Source organism: Equus asinus, chromosome 6, assembly GCF_041296235.1.
Source record: "Equus asinus isolate D_3611 breed Donkey chromosome 6, EquAss-T2T_v2, whole genome shotgun sequence".
In the NCBI taxonomy this organism is placed as follows: domain Eukaryota; kingdom Metazoa; phylum Chordata; class Mammalia; order Perissodactyla; family Equidae; genus Equus; species Equus asinus.
The window spans coordinates 34,167,578-34,186,661 of record NC_091795.1 but is presented as its reverse complement, the minus strand read 5'-3'; the positions used below and the strand labels follow the sequence as shown (position 1 = coordinate 34,186,661).

General features: G+C 39.7%; 1 protein-coding gene across 6 annotated transcripts in view; it reads left to right on the top strand.

Annotated features, from left to right (window-relative positions):
* Window positions 1-19,084, top strand: part of CTNNA2 (catenin alpha 2) — a 1,089,024-nt gene that overhangs the window by 890,510 nt on the left and 179,430 nt on the right. The window lies entirely within an intron of this gene.

Here is a 19,084-nt window from a genome sequence, read left to right as displayed (position 1 = left end):
TAGAGGTGATTCTGTAATATAAATTTCCACCCTCCTAATCTCAATTCCATTCAGACAATATTAATTGTGCACCTACTATGTGCCAGAAGCTATTCTGAACATGTGAGACATATAGGTGAACAGTCTCCGCCCTTGTGGAAGTTAACTCTAATTGTAGAAGATAGACAATAAACGATAGACAAAATAAATGTGTAACTTTTTAAATAATTAGAAGGTGACAAGTGCTATGGAAAAAGAAAATTTAGAGCAGTAAGGGAGAGCAGGAGTAGGGGGTTGTAGTTTTAATTAGAGTTGTCAGAATAGGCTATGGTGAGAAAATGACATTTGAGCAAAATCTGGAAAAAAGTGATTTTGGTATATAGTAATTTATCCAGTGGGCCCCCTTCTACTTGGACATTGGTTATAGCACAATGACCCAAACAGCCTGCAAGTATTTTTTGGAAATCTTAATACCATGGAGTGATTAAAAAGAACAGTGAGCATTGGCCTGCAATTCCAAAAACTGTTAAGGTGGAACTAGGAGAAAGACAACTCTGTTCTCTCAAAGTCCTGGTAAACAGGAAATGGCGTTGCTTTTCTTTTTTTTTTTTGGTCCAACTTCATTGAGGAATAATTGACAAATATAATTGTATACATTTAAAGTATAGAACATGATGATTTGATATTCATATGCTTTCTGGAATGGTTACCAAGATCAAGATAATGAAGACATCCATCACCTCACATAGTTAACTTTTTTGTGTATGTGTGTGGTGAGAACACTTAAATTCTAAAAGCAAATGTCAAGTATGTAATGCCATGTCATTAACTATAGTCACCATGCTGTACATTAGATCCTCAGAACTTCTTCTCATAACTGAAATTTTGTGCCTTTTGACTTATGTCTCCCCATCTCCCTTCCCCCCAGTCCCTGGTAACCACCGTTCTATTCTCTGTTTCTACAAAATTGTCTTTTCTTTTTAGACTCCACATATAAGTGATACTGTACAGTATGTGTTTTTCTCTGCCTGGCTTTTTTCACTTAGCATAATATCCGCCAGTTTTATCCTTGTTGTTACAAGTGGGAAAATGTCCTTCTTAATTTATGGCTGAATATTATATATATATTTTCTATGTTTATATGTATTTTCCTATATACATTTTCTTCATCCATTCATCGATCAAGACACTTAGGTTGTTTCCATATCTTGCATATTGTGAATAATGATGCAATGAACATGGGGGTGCAGCTATCTCTTTGAGATACTGATTTCATTTCTTTTGGATATATACCCAGTTATATTCTTAACTTTTTGAGGAACCACTGTACTGTTTTCCATAATGGCTGTACCAATTTTCATTCCCATCAACAGTGCACAAGCGTTCTCTTTTCTCCATATCCCCACCAGCGCTTGTTATCTCTTGTCTTTTGAGAATAACCATCCTAACAGGTGTGGGTGATATCTCATTGTGGATTTGCTTTGCATATCCCTGATGATTAGTGATGTTGAGAACCTTTACATGTACTTACTGGCCATTTGTATGTCTTATTTGGAAAAATGTCCATTCAGATCCTTTGCTCATTTCTTAGTTGGGTCGGTGGTTGTTTTCTTGATATTGATTTGTATGAGTTCTTTGTCTATTTTGAATATTGACCCCTTATAAAAAAGATGGTTTGCAAATATTTTCTCTCATTATGTAGGCTGTTTTTCAATTTATTGATTTTCTTTGCTGCGTAAAAGCTTTTTAGTTTGGCTTAGTTCTGCTTGTTTATTTTAGCTTTTCTTGCCTGTACTTTTGGTGTCTTATCCAAAGATTCATTGCTAAGATCAATGTCAAGGTACTTTTCCCCTACGTTTTCTTCTGGGAGTTTTATGGTTTCAGGTCTTACAGTTAAGTCATTAATTCATTTGAAGTTAACTTTTGTGAGTATTGTAAGATAAGGGTTCAACTTCATTCCTTTGCCTGTGGATATCTAGTTTTCCAAATACCATTTATTGAAGAGACTATCCTTTCCCCATTGTGTGTTCTCAGTGCCCCTGCCAAAAATTACTTAACAATATGTGCTTGCATTTATTTCTGGGCTCTCTATTCTTTCTCTTCCACTGGTCTATGCCAGTAGCATACTGTTTTGATTACTATAGCTTTGTAATATAGTTTGAAATCAGAAAGTGTGATGCCTTCAGCTTTCTTTTTCTTTCTCAAGATTGCATTGGCTATTCAGGGTCTTTTGTGGCTCTGTACAAATTTTAGAATTTTTTTTCTATTTCTGTGACAAATGCCATTAGAATTTTGATGGGGATTGCATTGAATCTGTAGATCGCTTTGGGTAGTGCACATCTTCACAATGCTAATTTTTCCAATCCATGAACATAGGACATCTTTCCATTTATTTGTGTCTTTGTCAATTTTTTTCATCAGCATGTTATAGTTTTCAGTATACAGATCTTTCACATCCTTGGTTAAATTTATTCTTAAGTATTTTATTGTTTTTGGTACTTTCATAAATGGAATTGCTTTCTTAATTTCTCTTTCAGATAGTTTGTTGTTAGTGTATAAAAATGCAACTGATTTATACATGTTGATTTTGTATCCTCCAACTTCACTGAATTCATTTAGTAGTTCTAACAGTCTTTTTTGTGGACTCTGTAGGGTTTTCTATATATAAGATCCACGTCCTCTGCAGGCAGAGATTATTTTACTTCTTCCTTTCAGATTTGGATGCCTTTTATTTTTCATTCTTGCCTAATTGCTATGGCTAGGACTTCCAGTGCTGTGTTGAATGAAAGTGGTAAGAATGGTCATCCTTGTTTAGTTCCTGATCTTAGAGGAAAAGCTTTTAACTTTTACAACTGAGTATGATGATATCTATAGACTTGTCATATATGGCTTTTATCGTGTGAGGTTCATTCCTTCCATACCTAATTTGTTGATGATTTTTATCATGAAAGGCTGTTGAATTTTGGCAAATGTTTTTTACTGTATCTACTGAAATTATCATATGATTTTTATCCTTGGTTCTCATAATGTGTATCACCTTTATTGATTTGCTATGTTGAACTGTCTTTGCATTTTGGGGATGAATTTCACTTGATCATTGCCTTTTTAAGACAGGCAATTTCCAACTTTTCAAGAAGATCTTAGATTTAAGGAAGTAAAAGATATGTCTATCAATGCTGAATCCATCGCCATCATGGTTCCTTCGAGGGTGACCACATGTATATTTAGGCACAAGACTGCTCACATATTAATAGAAAGCTAGTACTTCTCTTTGTCCCTAAGGCTATTCTTTAAGGGCTTAGAATTTCACAAGGGGAATTAGATGTCCTCTCTGAGCAGCCAAAAGGAGGCCTTGGTGAATTTTTGACCTAAGTGCATAAAAATATATCTGATACCTCTTAGGGGGACCTTTTATCCTGTGACCTTAAATTCCATCCTGTGACCTCTAATTATTTCAAGTAGATGGGGTAAAATAGGCGAAGTAATCCTGTGGTAATAAACAACCCTCAATCTCAGTAGCTTAAAATAGCACAGATTTAATTTTCCTTCCAATACATGTCTATCAAGAGTTCTAGGGTGATTTGGGAGCCCCTGTTCCTCTTTGTCATCCTTACCCCAGGACCCGGACTGATGGAGTGACCAGTATTTGTGACTGGAACATGCAAGTATTTGTACTGAAGGAAAAGTGAATGACCAAGCATGCATTAGCTTCTAAAGCTTCCTCTTAGAAATGGCACACGCTTTGTCTAGCATTCTCTTGACTAGAGAAAGTTCACTCAGACAGACCTATGTTCAAGTACTTATGGAAATAAATCCTACCCTGTAGCTGGAAAGAGAGAGAGCCAGAATATGTGTGAACTGTATAGGAATTAGCACAGTGGGTAAGATTTTGAAACTTCTGTATATTCTGAGACTTTTTAAAAGCTTGTATTGGAGAAGCTGCTTTTTGCTCTTTGATGAGGTATCCTTTGCTGCTCAGACTGGGTACCTGATTCTCCCTGTGAAGTTCTTCATTTTTCAGGGAGGAGAAGGGCAGGACCAATTGTTTTAAGATTTTACGTTGAAGAGATGAAGTTGAATGTCAACACCGATGAAAAAGACAGTTTTGTTAATGTACACTGAATATGCACTAATGATGGAGTGATTTTCTCAGAAGATCATGTTGGTTTGCAAAAGAAAAAAAAAACAGTATTATCATCCAATGATGAAACTTTAAAAAAAATTACAACACTCTACCATAGACAACACTTTGTTCTTTATCTCCATGACTTCTGTGATATGATTCCAAGATATTAGGATCTGTGGCTCCTAAGAAGGGCTCATGTGGGTAGAAAGGTCTGACAAATATCACAGGTTAGCTAAGCAATGGGCTTAGTTAAGAAACAGAGACAGAACTGGGGAGGCCAAGTGGATGTCAAAAGTCACATTAGAAATCAGCTGAGCGTAAGGATCAGGTAAGATGAGAGAGGACAAGCAGGTTTCAAAGGCCTGATTCAGAAGTAAGAGGTAGGGAACTCAGCCAGCAGCACTGGGGAGCAAGAGATACTCCTTTGAGCTCTTTTCCTACGGAAGAGTAGAGACCAGAATTGCAGGTGGTGGTTCAGGCAAAAATGGGTGTAGCTAAGGTATTATTTCAATGAGTCTGCTTACCTGCCTTTAACCACACTAGGGGTGGGGAACCCTAGATATCTATTTAAGCACAGGCTTGTAGGAAAGTTCCAAAAAGGTGTTTCCTTCTATTTGAAAATGACTGATTCTCAATTCACAAGGACAATGACAGGTACTTTATATTTGTATTTGTAACCCAGATATAAATGGATTTTCTTGGTCTAGTTCTAAGAGCAGTCTCTGTATGGGTGGCATATCCCAAAGGAGTCATAGGTCTGGCTCACAAAGCCTTGAAGAAGAACATGGACCTGCACTGAAGTTTTGACTGAGGGTATATAGGGGAAGAAAGGGTTTAGGCAGCAAAAATTTGCTTAAAAACTTCTCTTTCATAAACTCTTCCTTTCCTCAAATTTCCTTTTTTCGGGCCATCACTCCAAACTATCTCATATGGCATAGTGACTACTGGCAGACTTGGAATTCCAACTGCCTGGTTTGAATCTTGGTTCTACCACTTGTTGCCTAGGCTGTCCTTAAGTTAATTAAACTCTCTGTAAATCAGTTCACTCATCTGTAGAGTAGAATAATGATAGGGTGGTTGTGATGATGAGATAACTTAACAAACCTAGAGTAGGACCTGGCACATAGAAAGTTCTAATGAAGTATTAGCTGTTACTGTCAAATTCAGAACCCCAGTACCACAACCTTTCATCTCCACTCTCCCTCCTTCTTTCCTCTCACCCTTGTATCTTTACTCTTCCACTTATGCATGGCTTCTTCATTTATGTGTCTTTGCTTATCACTTCATCTCCATATCAAAGCAGCCTGCTTCCTCAGAAGATGAGAGAGTGGGAAAAGCAGTAGATATTTATACTTAATGTGTTTTGTCTCAATCACACATCCAACAAACTCTAAAGGCTATATTATGGCCTATGTGAACAATTTTCATTTCCTTCTTTATTAGAAACTGCTAATGACCTCATTCAGTGTGTCTAAAATTATAGGACCGTCTATCCAGGATGTTGACAAGTCCATGAATCTCCCTCTGGCAACTCCATCAGTGCAGGAATTCTCAATTCTTCATTCAGGGTTCTAATTATTAATTGCTGAGAACTCATAGTCAAAACTTTTGTGCTTAGTCAAAGGCTTCTTCACCTTATTTGATATAATGTTGGCTCCTTTCCAATATGATGCTGATGATAATAATTATAGCCAATTATTGAGTGTTGACTGCATGGTAGAGCTTATGATTGGTGCTTCCCATACATTATTGCATTTAATGTTTGTAATGAACCCTATAAGACAGGTAGTAGTTTCCCAAAAATAGGGAAACCAAGAGCTCAATAGGTCTAGTAACTCATCTAAAGTCACACATCCACTATGTGCTACAGTCAGATTTTGAACCCTGGTCATGCCTAAATTGGAAGCCACTTCCAGCAAGTCTCTTTGCTTCCTTACAAGGTAAGGAAACAGTTGCATGCATCTTGGGTCTCTAGCCTAATTTATCTGACATCTGCCATGCTGGGAGGTCACTGTTCTCTGCAAGTTAGTTTGGTGGGTGGTGGACTTTATCCCTCTTTGAAATAAAAAATCTGTTCTTATGTGGAGTTAGGACTGAAAACACATTTCCCCAGTAGGGAGATGTGGACACTATGTTAATATCTGTGCAACATGATTGAACTTCTGAGTTCAAATATCAAAGCCATCTCTTGTTGGTTCTGTGACTTTGGGCAAGCTACTTTAGCTTTTTGTACCTGAGTTTCCTCACCTGCACTATGGGGATAACAATAGCCTTGGCTGCATAGGCTTTTGTGAGGAATAAGTGGAGAATATCATTTAAATTCATAGAACCATTTCTGGTGAATAGTGATTGCCCTATAAAGTTTATCATCATCATCATCACTGTTGTTGTTCCTATTTCTAATATTCTTCTTGATATTGTTGTTTTTCTAGAAGATGTAACTCAGAGTGACATCTCTGTTAGTTATATCGCTAGCCAGAGAATGAGTCAGGGCCAACAAAAATAAATACTGTTGCTGATTAAGGACAAAAGAGAGACACCGGTCTTGCTGGCAGTCTTCAGGGAGGGAGATGGCATTATCTCTTTCCTGAATCTTTCTGTCTAAAGACTTCAGAAGACTGACTGCAAGAGGACCAGTAGCCTATAGAAGAAGTTTGTATATTTTTATTAAAGATCCACACATATGACAGAAATTACTTGCTTACTATACTATTCTAGAAAGCAAATCAATATGCAGGTCTTTATGTAGGCCAACCTTGCATATCTCTTCCACTCATCAAACCACCTTAGTAATCCCTCCTCAAGGCCCCCTTTTTGGGACAGTATAGTGATGTGGTCAGTGGGCATTAATGAGCTCATCTCTCACAGCTCCCTACTAACTGATGTGCACTTCTCCAGAGTGGGTCGGAGGGATGGTGCAATAGATTTTAGTATCTTGTTTCTTTTATTTCCCAGCCATTGGACCACACAGGAAGCCTCTGTCAGAATTATAGGACTATAGTAAAATGCTAAATACTCCAAATCAGCCATGAGCTACATAGTGAGTTCTCATAACTCACATCCCCTCAACACTAACCTCCACCCCCAGGAACCCTGACTACATCTTGCTTTTGTTTGTTAATATCTCCACTTCTTCTGTTTCCAAGGAGCTCTCATGTACCATCCTCTTGGGATAAGAGGGTGATTAGTTGGTGTTAGAATTCCAGGCTTTGAATCCACTCTCTCTTTTCTTTTTTTCTCTCTGTTTCCTCTCTGTTAAATGGAGATCCTGACCCCTTCCCCTCTTCTGGAAGATGAGAGACAAATTTAATGAGTTTAAGTCTTTAAACCTCTCCTCTTGCCAAACAAAGCACAACTGTGAGTGGTTTCAGAGAAAGACCAAGACAAGGGCTCACATCATTTGGCCATCATCCCCATCTTATTTTCTCCTATTAATTAGTCTCCAGATATCTTAGAACAGGAAATAGAGTGACCTTAGCCCTGACAGGGTCAAGAATTTCCATTTCCTTCCCTCCCCAGCACCTCCTGTAATACCCACCTGAGGCTGGCAGTGAAAGAGGCCCACAGTAAGAAACTCAAGCTCACACTTTTTCTTTCACCTGTTCTAAGCTTTCTTTGGGATCTGTAACTGAGGAAAAGATGAATTGGTAGCGCAGAAGCATTATTAGCCAGATGGAATGAAAACAGCCTTTCCGTGGAACTAAGTTTCGCTTAATCATGCCTCCAGCCTATGTGTGTACAAGTGATGTTCTTTAGTGTTGATTCAGAGAAACATCACCTGCTTTTATAAGATCACAAGATAATAAGGGAAGCTGAATAAGCCTCCTCATCCCAGTTGTGTGGGCTGGCTTTAGAACGGAGAAGAAGGTGTAATTTTCAGCCTATAATAGGATTAATTTAAATTGACAGAGTGAGGAAATTAATTTCTCAGGTTGCCATTCATTTCTTTTCTCTATCAGTCGATCAATAAATATATATTGAGCACCATCTATGAGCTCCACATCAAAAGGGAAACAGAATAAGCATAAGACATGACCTCTGCTTTTACTGTTTACCATTTACTTGGGGAGACAAAGCCAACATCTGTGGTCTAATAGAAAGCACTCTCAACTTGGAAAGAGGAGACCTGTGGTCTTGTCACAGTTTGCTGAATAGTATAGTATGTGGTTAAGTGAAAGTGTCCTGAAATTGGGCTCTCAGAGCTATAAAATCAGCCACTGTCATTAACCAGCAATGGAACCTTGGGAAAATTCCATACCTCTCATCAATTTTCTTGTCTGTGAGAATGAAGTTAATAATAGTGCCCAACTCAAAGAGTTGTTGAGACCTGAGAGTTAAAACTTGGCTAGCATCACATTTAGGACACGTTAAGTATGAGATATTATTAGTTTGATATTTCAGGCAAGCCTTTGAAAGTCTCCAGGAAAGAAAAGGGACCTCAAATGTGTTGTGTGCTTCCTGTGCCTTCAACACCGCATGGGGTACATCACATATGCATTTTTATATTTCCTCACAAACGCCTTGTGAAGTTGGTAAGGAAAACTTGAAAATGTTAAAGTAGCTTTGTAAGGTCTCCTATCTGGTAAAGAAAAAAGCTGGGGTTCAAACTCTGATCTGTCTAAATCCAAAGCCTGTCTGAATCCAAAGCCTGTGCAATTTTTACTACCCCACAACCTCTCTGAGCCTCAGCTTCCTCTTGTTGGAAAACTTTTGGATGGATCAGAAAGTCTCTGAGTTCAGCTCTAAGTTTTATGATTCCTAGTCATCCAACCTTCTGGTGAAACTTGATTTTAGGTTAAGGGGAGATAAGAGTGAGAGCATTCACAGAGACATTTTTAGAAGTCTTAGTACATGAAGGAATCATAGAATGTGGCTATATGGAAAGGAGGAGGGAGGATATTTTAGCTCAGTATAAATACTAGAACAGTGGTGGGGTGGTAGGAACGATAGGTAAGGAAGACAATGAAAAAGTCCTCCCTACCAAGAGGAGGCTGCTGTTGAGGAAAGGCAGGAGACAAGGCTGTTCTCCTTCCTCATTCGATAACCCGGGGTTTCTCAACCTCAGCATTATTCACATTTGAGGCCAGATAAAAATTTGTTGTGGAGGCTGTCATGCATGTTATTGGATGTTTAGCAGCATCCCTAGCCTACTATACCCACTAGGTACAAGTAGCATCCTACAACTTGCAACAACCAAAAATATCTCCAGACATTGCCAGTGTTCCTGAAAAATCACCCCTGATTGAGAACCACTACCTTAGCCTTGTCCTTTAGGTCATAATCTAAGGGTAGAGAAAATTAACTTCATCATCTGCAAATTTAATGTTGCTGCTCTGGGCTTATATTTACCTGATACAGTGGTTCTCAAGCTTTACTGTGTGTAAGAATCATCTGGAAGAACATGGTGAAATACAGATTCTTGGTTTTCCCTTCACTGCAAACTTGGTGCAGTGGGTCTGGGTTAGAACCCAAGCATCTGATTTTTAATGAGCCCCTGTTCCCCACACCTACCCCAGGTGATTTTGACACGGTCCAGAGGCTCCATTTTGAATAACGCTGACCCAGTGCTATAGTCAGGGTCAACCTTGACTCTAATGGTATAGTAGAAAGGCTTGGAAACTAGTAATGTGAATTTAAACCTTCACTTCTTTATTTACTTGGAATTTCATAATGATCTGGTTAAGCACGTAGCCTCTGAAGCCCGATGGCCTGGTTTCAAAGCCTGGCTTCCTCACTTATAGGACACGCAGCCGTGGGTGAATCCCTTACCATTTCTGTGCCTGTGCTTCCTCATCAGTAAAATGGGGAATATTGTTAGCACCTGCTTTGTAAGTTGGCATAATATGTGAGTGGAGACATGAAAAGACTTGTAATTGTTTCTGCACGAAGTTCTCAATAAATGTTTAGAGGTGGTGGCAAAGGTTAATTAAAAATAAAAAGTATGGAATGTTGCCATTGCAGCATTGCTAGGGCACTCCTCACCATTTTTAGAATCCGTGGTGCACTTAGAACAGGATTTTCTAACTTCAGAGTTCCTAAGAGCCACCTGAGAAGTTTGCAAAATGCATATTCCCAAGCCCACTTCCCCCTGTCCCAAGACAGTCTAATTCAGTATGTCTCAAATGAGGTGTAGGAATCTGTATTCTTATAAGGGTATCCAGGTGAGTATGATGCAATCTGCTCAAGGACCACACTGAGAAAAACACTGTCTTGGAGGGACTAGATTGTACTATGTACAAACTTGACTTGCTCATTACATTGACTTAGAGTAATAGACAATATTCTAGGACATGATCTTTAAGTCTGCCTTCCAATGAATGCCCCATATATTCATGATTATAAAACATTGTATGATTTTTTTTCTATTTGATACTTGTTAAGCATTCTATTAGCTTCTAGTTTTCCTCGGTTTACTTGTAAATTTTTACCAAACTAATTGGATATGAAAAAAATTATGTAAGGATTTTTAAAGAGGGAGGCAAAAGACACATTGGAAAGAATGCCATCTAGCCTTAAACCCCTTTCCAGGAGGACCTTTCAACATATTGGGTTGTGAACTTGAGAAAATTACTTTTTAGAAATTCTAAAAGCAGTGCAGATTCCTAACAAGAGAGAATCCAGTCACATGAAATTCTAAAGCCCTGTCAGTATATATTTTTCTTTCGTCTTTCTTCCTATTCTTTGGTGAAAATAAGAATTCTGAACAGAAAAGAATTTCCTCCTTCAGGTTCTTTCAGGGGAAACAAGGATTTTGCTTATTAAAAAAAAGGGGAAAGAATTCTGCTTGCACTAACTTTCCTTAACGTGCACTCAAAACTCTCCAGGTTTTTCCCCATAAATCTGATAGGAATTGGGATCATCATAAATATGTTCACTGTCAAAATCAAAGATGTTGCTGAAAATAGGTAGAAGTGAAGTGTTCTTTTTGTGAAATGGAGGATCTTATCTCTGTGCTTGGTGGTGTTTTTATTATTAACGTAGTAGAATATTTTAGGGGAGTGGTAATCCAAATTTCCTTCTCCAAGAACTAAGACACCCTCTGGTAGTTGTTCTCCTGTTGGACATTTTCTCAAATGAACCAAATTCCTTCAGGGTCAGTATATTACTCCTCGCTCTGAAAATCTCTTGGGTAATACGAATGTGTAGTGGGTATGTGTTCGCTCCATGAAGCTCATGAACAAGAATATCAATTGTTTTTATTTTTCTAAGGCAAATAAATATGGCAGATCCCTTCCCAGGAGCTCTGGGAATCTTGTGCAAGTCTAGAAGCAAGTTTCTCAGTGTGGAATTGTTCCTCTTTATTTCTCTTACTCTAGGCATGGGTGGGAGGCATCCACTCCATTCATACCCGATATTCACAGATTATTGCAGAATTTCGTCTATGTACAAATGCTCTGATACCTCCTGGTGTATGAGAAGGATATTTATTAATTCTGATGGGGAAAAAGCCACTGGTGGAGTGATTACTCCTTTCCTTCCCCCCTCAGTCAGGCCGCTTCTTTCTTTCTCCCCCCCACTCTGGGGTAACTTCAGTTTGATGACTCTTTGATAGACCTAACTTTCTAAACAAAAGCATGAGTGGGAATTTTCTTTAACTCAGCTTTAGAAACCCAAAGATACTATTAACTTGTTTGGAAGGTGGTGAGGGAGGGGGCAGGTTATGGTAGGGATGGAGATAGAGTGTGATTAAGAAGGACCTAGCCCTGGGAACACAGAAGCTGGCCCATTCTTCCAAGGAGAGAGGAGCAGCCCAGACTTACCATTTTATCTTACCTTTTCAAAAGAAGAACGAGACAGATAGGAACATGTAAATAGATTGTCCTGCTGAATATTTATGGTGAAGTCTCAAATAATTAAACCCAACTAACCAGAGCCTTAATTACTACACTGACTTCTAGAAAGAGTCAAATTACAGCAAAACAAGCTGGTATCAGAACCTTAGTTTAAGAACTTTTTCCAGAAAGCGCTGGGTTCTGTCCTGACTTGACCCAATCACAGACACCTACTCCATCTTTGTCCTCAGAACTTGTGAAGATCCCAGGCTGTATAGTAGTGAGCCTCACTCACTCAAGGAAGGAGGATTCCATTTTGTTCGCCAGCGTGGATTTACTAGGCAAGGGAGAAGTGGGCATTTTAGGGCAATGTTCAGCAATAAGGGTAAATTCACCATATTCTCACTTTCATCCTCAGTCAGCTATATTCTGAAAATTTTCAAATAGCCCAGGAAGTGAAACTACTCTTGTTTCTGAGGAGCATTCAGCAAAACTGAATAGTCCATGAGGTTTGCTCTTAATTCCTATGTTTCACTTAGCCTGTGTGTTTCTGAACCCGGACTACACAGTAACATCACTTGGGGAACTTTAAAAACTCCTAGCCTGGGCCCCACCTAGAGATTCTAATTTGATTGCTCTGGGATGGAGCCTGAGCATCAACCAGTTCAAAGGTCCCAGGTGATGCCAGTTTACAGCCAGGCTTGAGAACCCCGGCTGAACTATTTGCACAGGTCTCCTTTCTTGCTAGCTTTTTGTTTTTATGTACCTGTCCAAGGACTGATTTATGGGGTCCTGGTCTTAGTAGGCAAGGAGCTGATAAGGTTTAATATGTCCCATTGTCCTTTGCATTCCGCAGGGTCTCCAGAAAACCAGGAGCCCAAATAACGTGGCTAAAATTGTGGATTGACAAGGTAGCAATGCTTTCCTTTCCCCTTCTTCCATCTTTTCCTTCTTTCTCTCTATGACTTCTTCCATTCATTTTTAAAAGCAGTTCTTAAGGGATTCACACTCAAATTCCCAAATCCCTGCCATGTGTTTGATCCTCCACCTGTGGAGCTGACACTAAGCCCCGTGCTTTCTAAGAGCTAGTCTTGCTTATCCCTAACATGGATGACTTTGGTTTGCACATTTAGTCCGGAATGTTTGATTAGCCACCCACAGTGAGGGTTTTCAAATCAGTAGAAGCCTGCTTAAAGACTTAGAAAAATTTAAAAGAAAAATAAAACTCTCGTTGTTCTATTTTTTTTATTGCGACAGTAATACCTGTTCATTGCAAAAACATTAGAAACTGCAGATAAGTTAGAAAGAACGAACCAGAAGTCACCTGTAATCCTTCCATGTGGCCATATCCTTTGAGTTATCTCTGGCTTTCCTTCTGTCTCTGTTTTCTGTTTCCAAATAACTTCCTATACTTAAAATGCTTTTTAATGGTTCCTTCTCCCAGTACATTTTAAAATAGAGCCTCTGACTAAGGCAGGAACATTGAAGATTTTTAACTAACTTTGTACCTTTGAATTCAAAACTTATAGTTTCTCGGAACTTTAGACATCAGAATGTAGAATTTATCTAGCAATCAATAAAGATACTGAGTCTCAGAGAGATTAAGGATCTTAACACGGGACTACTCAGTGACAGACCTAGATATAAAATCCAGAGTCACTCAGTTCTAAGGGCCATGTTCCCTTCTAGTTTACCCCATACTATGACCTTGATGTCCAGCCAAGTATGAAGATGTCAGCTTCATCCAGGTCTGCTAATAGTAAATGACGTTTCTAAAAGTATTTACAGTTGTGTCTGAACATGCTTCAAGAAATGAGAGTTAACTATATTATTGGCACGAAGTAAGAAATAAAGTGCCTATGATTGAATTTCCTGGATGTTTCAGAGGAGAAATAGATTGATTGTTCAGAGTACACATCAGGTATGTGTCTCATCTCCTCTTAATGCAGAGTTTTGATGTTGGAACATACAGAGACTTTTGTCACAGAAGCAACAGTGTTAAAGCCAATGTCACAAACACTGGTTTGCGGGGCATTGTTTCTTGAGATGTTACTAGTTATTCCCTGGAAAACCCTGGATTAATCCAATTTGAACAAACAGGTCCCATAATTACAGGAATTCTCCAGGTCTTTAATATTCTTATGGGCATTTTAAATCTCTATGTGAGACACAGTATGCAAATTTTATAGTTGTATCAATACAGCTTTTATTCTTTTTAAGGGGCCATTTATTAATATCTTGAAAAACTAGTATTGTGACCCACAGTTTAAAATATGCTTGCTTAATGCAATTAGGCTTCCTGTCTTGGGAACCAGGGAATATCAAGAGGACATCTAAAGGATTAAGATGTGCTGAGCCCATAGGGTTAAACTGTTGTAATTTAGCCCAGGAAACAAAACCTATTGCCATTTCTTCTCAAGGGTTTCTTCTTATGGTAATTATCCTTGTGTGGAGTTACTCTCCCTTAACCCTCCAACCGCATCCTTTTTCTTTTGTTCATGTCTTTTCTGAGAATTCTAACTTTGAAAAAGCAGAATGTCATTATCTACTTTTTGCAAAACCAACAGAAGAAACATTTTTTCAGATGCTTCCTTGTATCTCCAGGTTTCTAGGCTAGACAGTCTTAAAAAATTTTCAGAGGTGTCCAAAGTAATCAAAGTCTTCTGCTAAGGGCACTTGTTGGTGGCAGATCTGTATTAGTCTGTGGTTTATGGTGATTAAAATTTGATATAGCACAGGTAAATCAATAGAATCACAGAGTTGGATGGTAATTTGCAGCAATGGAACTTGAGAGGAGCATTTCTATTTCTGCTTTATAGTCTTTTTGTCTATTTGTCTTACCCAAGCCTTCATTAATAGCCTCGTGACCATTAAGGTGTCAATGTTTTAAAAAAAAAAAAGCATTTTCCCTCTTCCCACTTTGGAATAAATATATATATCCCACTCATCTTCCTCTGAAAATATTTGAAGCATTGCCTTTTGTATGGTCTTCTCAGCTTCCTGTGTTATTCCATGCCACTCTGAGTAGGTGAGTAGGAGGCCCGTTTTATGACACAGACCCCTGATCTCACATCCACACTGCATAGCAGTTGCTATCATGCACTTATTTGACTGGACCTAGCTCCATCTCAAGAGACTAAGGTCTGAGAATCACTGCACTGGGACTCATACTTAGTATATGGTCCAATCCTTTAATTTGGACCTCCTGCTCTCTTGGATTGGGGAATAACTCAAATTAGATTTGAGTACAATACTTGATATAATTTTAGGGAGTGGGAAAATGTTTAGGATCTCATTTGTGAATTAAGGAAAATCTAGCCCAAATCAGAAGATTTTATAATCCAAATTCAAGAACTATATATTCCTTCATGCTGATGTGAGTTTCTCAGTCCAACAATTATTCTTAAATGGAAAAAACAAGATTTTCATGTATATTTAAATCAACATGTAACAGATTAGATTTAAGCATAAAGAGGATGGTAAAAAATGGAATTTGAACATGGACAAAAATCCCAAGATCCAGGATATGAGAGTAGGTATACATCAGAACATATTCAATAGATGGCTAATTATAACAATACTTAAACGGTATTTGGTACTTATTATGTTCTAGTCACTGTATTAAGAATGTAACAACCATCCCATCAGAAATCACAAATACTTGAGTTAGTTTCCTAGGGCTGCCGTAACAATTACCACAGAAGTGGCTTAAACAACAGAAATTTATTTTCTCACAGTTCTAGAGGCTAGAAGTCTAGGATCAAGGTGTTAGCGTGGTTGATTTCATTCTGAGGCCTCTCTCCTTGGCTTGTAGTTGGCCATCTTTTCCCTTTGTCTTCACATGGTCTTTCCTCTGTGCGTGTTTGTGTCTTAATCACCTTTGCTTATAAGGACACCAGTCGTATCACATGAGTGTCCACTTTACCTTAATTACTTCTTTAAAGGCCCTATCTCCAAATACAGTCACATTCTGAGATACTGAGAGTTGGGACTTCAATATACATCATCCATACATTCATTTAATCAACAAGTATTCATCAAGTGTCTCCTGTTTGCCAGGCGTTGTGCTAGGTGCTATAAACATTGGTGAGTGAAGTGGACATGATTCCTGCTTTTGAAGCACTGGCTATCATCCAGTGAGTTATGCACTCAGTGACTTTTAAACACAATGGTCCATAAAATTCCATCTGTTTTCCAAATCATTCAGGTCTTTTGGGGCTGCTTGCCAAAATGGGTGAGGTCCTCTGGGCAGCTCTCACAGTTCTAACATCTCAAGAAGAACTGACCCAGAGCCTGAATCACACTCTGTACCCCTGATTTGGACTCACTCCCTCACAAATTCTTGGAGCTCACAGAGGAGGAGAGGCAGCACTAGTGGTACTGGGTGCTCCCTACAGAGTGGGCTGAGGAAAACCCATTTAGACAAAACACTATGGAAAAGGTCAAATGTTTAAACCATTAAGTTTCATCACAGCAGATTTGGGTTCACATTGAAAGGAATTGAATTTATCTGTCGATGGTGAAATGAATCGGTCATGGTGACCAGACATCCTTGGGATATGATAAGAATCTGTCTTTGTATCAGGGAGATTTGTTCCTGAGATAGCGCAAGCAAGCACATCCAATCTCTTGGGAAGGTGTCAGCTGGAATGAGGCAAGAGCATCAGAATCTGCCAACCAGGTTGCGGTGAGAGGGGGTGGGGTGAGGGTGTGAGATTGATTCTATCCCTGGTGGAGCTGGAGTTTAAACTGAGGGCCTGGGACCTGTCGGAAGGCCAAGGAGGCAGACTGGCTACACTCAATGGATACTCGTTAAGGGGCTGTTGCCTAATGTTCCTGTGGGCACTTTGGGCTAAATTCACAGCAGATAGCAAGCATAGGGGCATCAAATGGATTTCCAATTCCCAAACTGGTGAGTTTAGATCTCCTAATATATTCTTTGCCCAGATTTTCTTGGTTGTGCAAGGTTGAGAAGACTGAGCGCAGGTCATTATTGGCCTTGGCTAGATATGGCCAAGGCTGGTAGGGCTTGAAAGTAACCTCCCACACCCACCCTACCCCTAGAGGGACATATGGAGAAGTGGTATCTCAGGAATGTCAATCTGAGGGCAACACATCAATATGCGGCATTGGCACAGGTTTTCATCGTGGAGGCAGCCAATGGTTGGACTCTAATATGGTGCATTCAGGCATCCTCTGCTGGCTTTAGCACGGGCTCCATGATTAGTGAGTTTTCCATGTGTGAGCTGTGTTCAGTTAATTATGTTCAGGTCCACAGAGGCAGTTAAAAAAAGCCCCAAACAAAACAGAAAAACAAGCAGAGAAGTGAAACCATCACGGAGCCAGCAACTTGCTTAAATAGGAAACACCCCAGAACATATCTCCGTTGGGGGAGATCACAAGGTCTCACAAAACAAAAATTGTGTAGGAGAATGTGAGGGCAGACAGGGTAACCTAACATAATGTCATTTCAATCAGAATGATTTGATCCTCTGACCTGAATGTAAATCAAAAGATATGTTTCTGTTCTCCACCCCCATATTTTCCTTGATGGTGATTTCCACTGAATGCCAAGCTTTTGTGTAATGAAATAATGCCCATTCTATGGGCCCCATTACCAGCTGTCCTCGCTCCTGTAGGAACTTTCCTTGACTGGATAATAATAAATTATTTCAATCATTTAGAAATTAGCTGCACAATTGTCAAAGCTCTGGCTTCTGTTAACATGCTGCTGGGGAAAAAGGAAAGGGCAGAGGGGGAGAGAGGAAAACATATCGAGCCACCTTCTTCAAATTGGCAAGGGAGGCTGCTCGAGAACAAAGGGAAGCCACCTAGTTTACTGTTATCTGGTTTAATTGTTCTTTATCTGAAAATATTATAATTGATTGGATTGAATGTCTTTATCCATGTTGGGAGAGGCTCAAATAAAAGGAAAGGAGGACTGAGAGGGCTGTTATAGGAAGAGAGATTTTACTTCAGTGTAAGGAAGGACTTTCCTTTACAGGGAGCATGAGCTGCTCTGGAAGGTTCTGAGAGGTAGGACAGTGCGGAGTTCATCTCAGTGAGCTCAGGGGTCAAACTGTCAGGGTATGACTTAGTGTGTCCCACACCACTCCGCACCTTCCCCATGTGTAAAACAGGGAAATCACACCCAACCTTGAGGTATTGTTTTACAGATTAAAGGAGACAATGTGTGCCTGGCATTTGGTAATAATCAGGTATTTAATATTATTATTCATAAGCACCTTGTCATTGAAGATGCTCAAAAGTTCAGGGTTTTTGTAAGCCCTATTCAACTCAGAGATTGGGTTCTTAGATTCTGCCAGGGAAATGAGGAGACAGATGGGCAGAACCCACTGAGGCTGACTGACAGCTAGCACCCTGGGCACTGGGTCCCTTCTTATTGTTCTGCAGGGCAGCCTGCTGCCTACTTGGTCTCCCCAGGTCTCTGTCTGTAGCCTCTCAGACAGTGTGTTGAGCTAACATATGGTGAAGGGCCAGCTCTGGGCATTTGATCATCGTCAGCCTCCCAGTGGAGTCTTTGCCCTGAGCACAGATTGACAGGCTGGCAGGCAGTCAGTGCTTCCCTCTCTGATGATGGGCTAGCCCTGGGAAGGCCTGGAGCCAAAGGTCAGACGGAAAACAGGAAAGCTGTGAAATCTAATCAGAGGATGTTCATGCTGGAAAGGGGCCTGGAGTCCATTGGAGCTCTGCCCCTCTCTTCACAGATGGAGCCAGAGGCCTAGAAAAGGGAGCTGACATGCTGAGGCCACATCCCTTGTGAGCAGCAGAACTTGGTCCAAAAGGCAAGTCCCCTTCTTCCAGATTAGTAGTCGCTCTGTTTCAGCTCACTGGCTGTCAGGTGTGGCAAACGAATGGCCAAATGGTTAGGTGGAGTGGTGAGGTGGCAGGAGTTTATGACAAAGCCTTCTTGTACCTATGAATGAAATCAGATAATTGCAATGGTATATTCAATACGCTTATTTCAAAAAGAAAGGCTCATCACTTAAGTCTGGAATGGAGCCCCTGGGGCAGAGGCAGTAGGAAGACATAAAGAGAAACTACTACCTAGTTAGTAATTGCAAGGTTGAATGGGCTGGTATCAGTGCCACCTCTCCATCTGGGTGGTTGGGAAGGACTTTGTAGAGCCAGTGTGAGGGGCAAGGGAAGCAGATTTAGCGCAAATATTTTTTTGGAGGAGATTAGG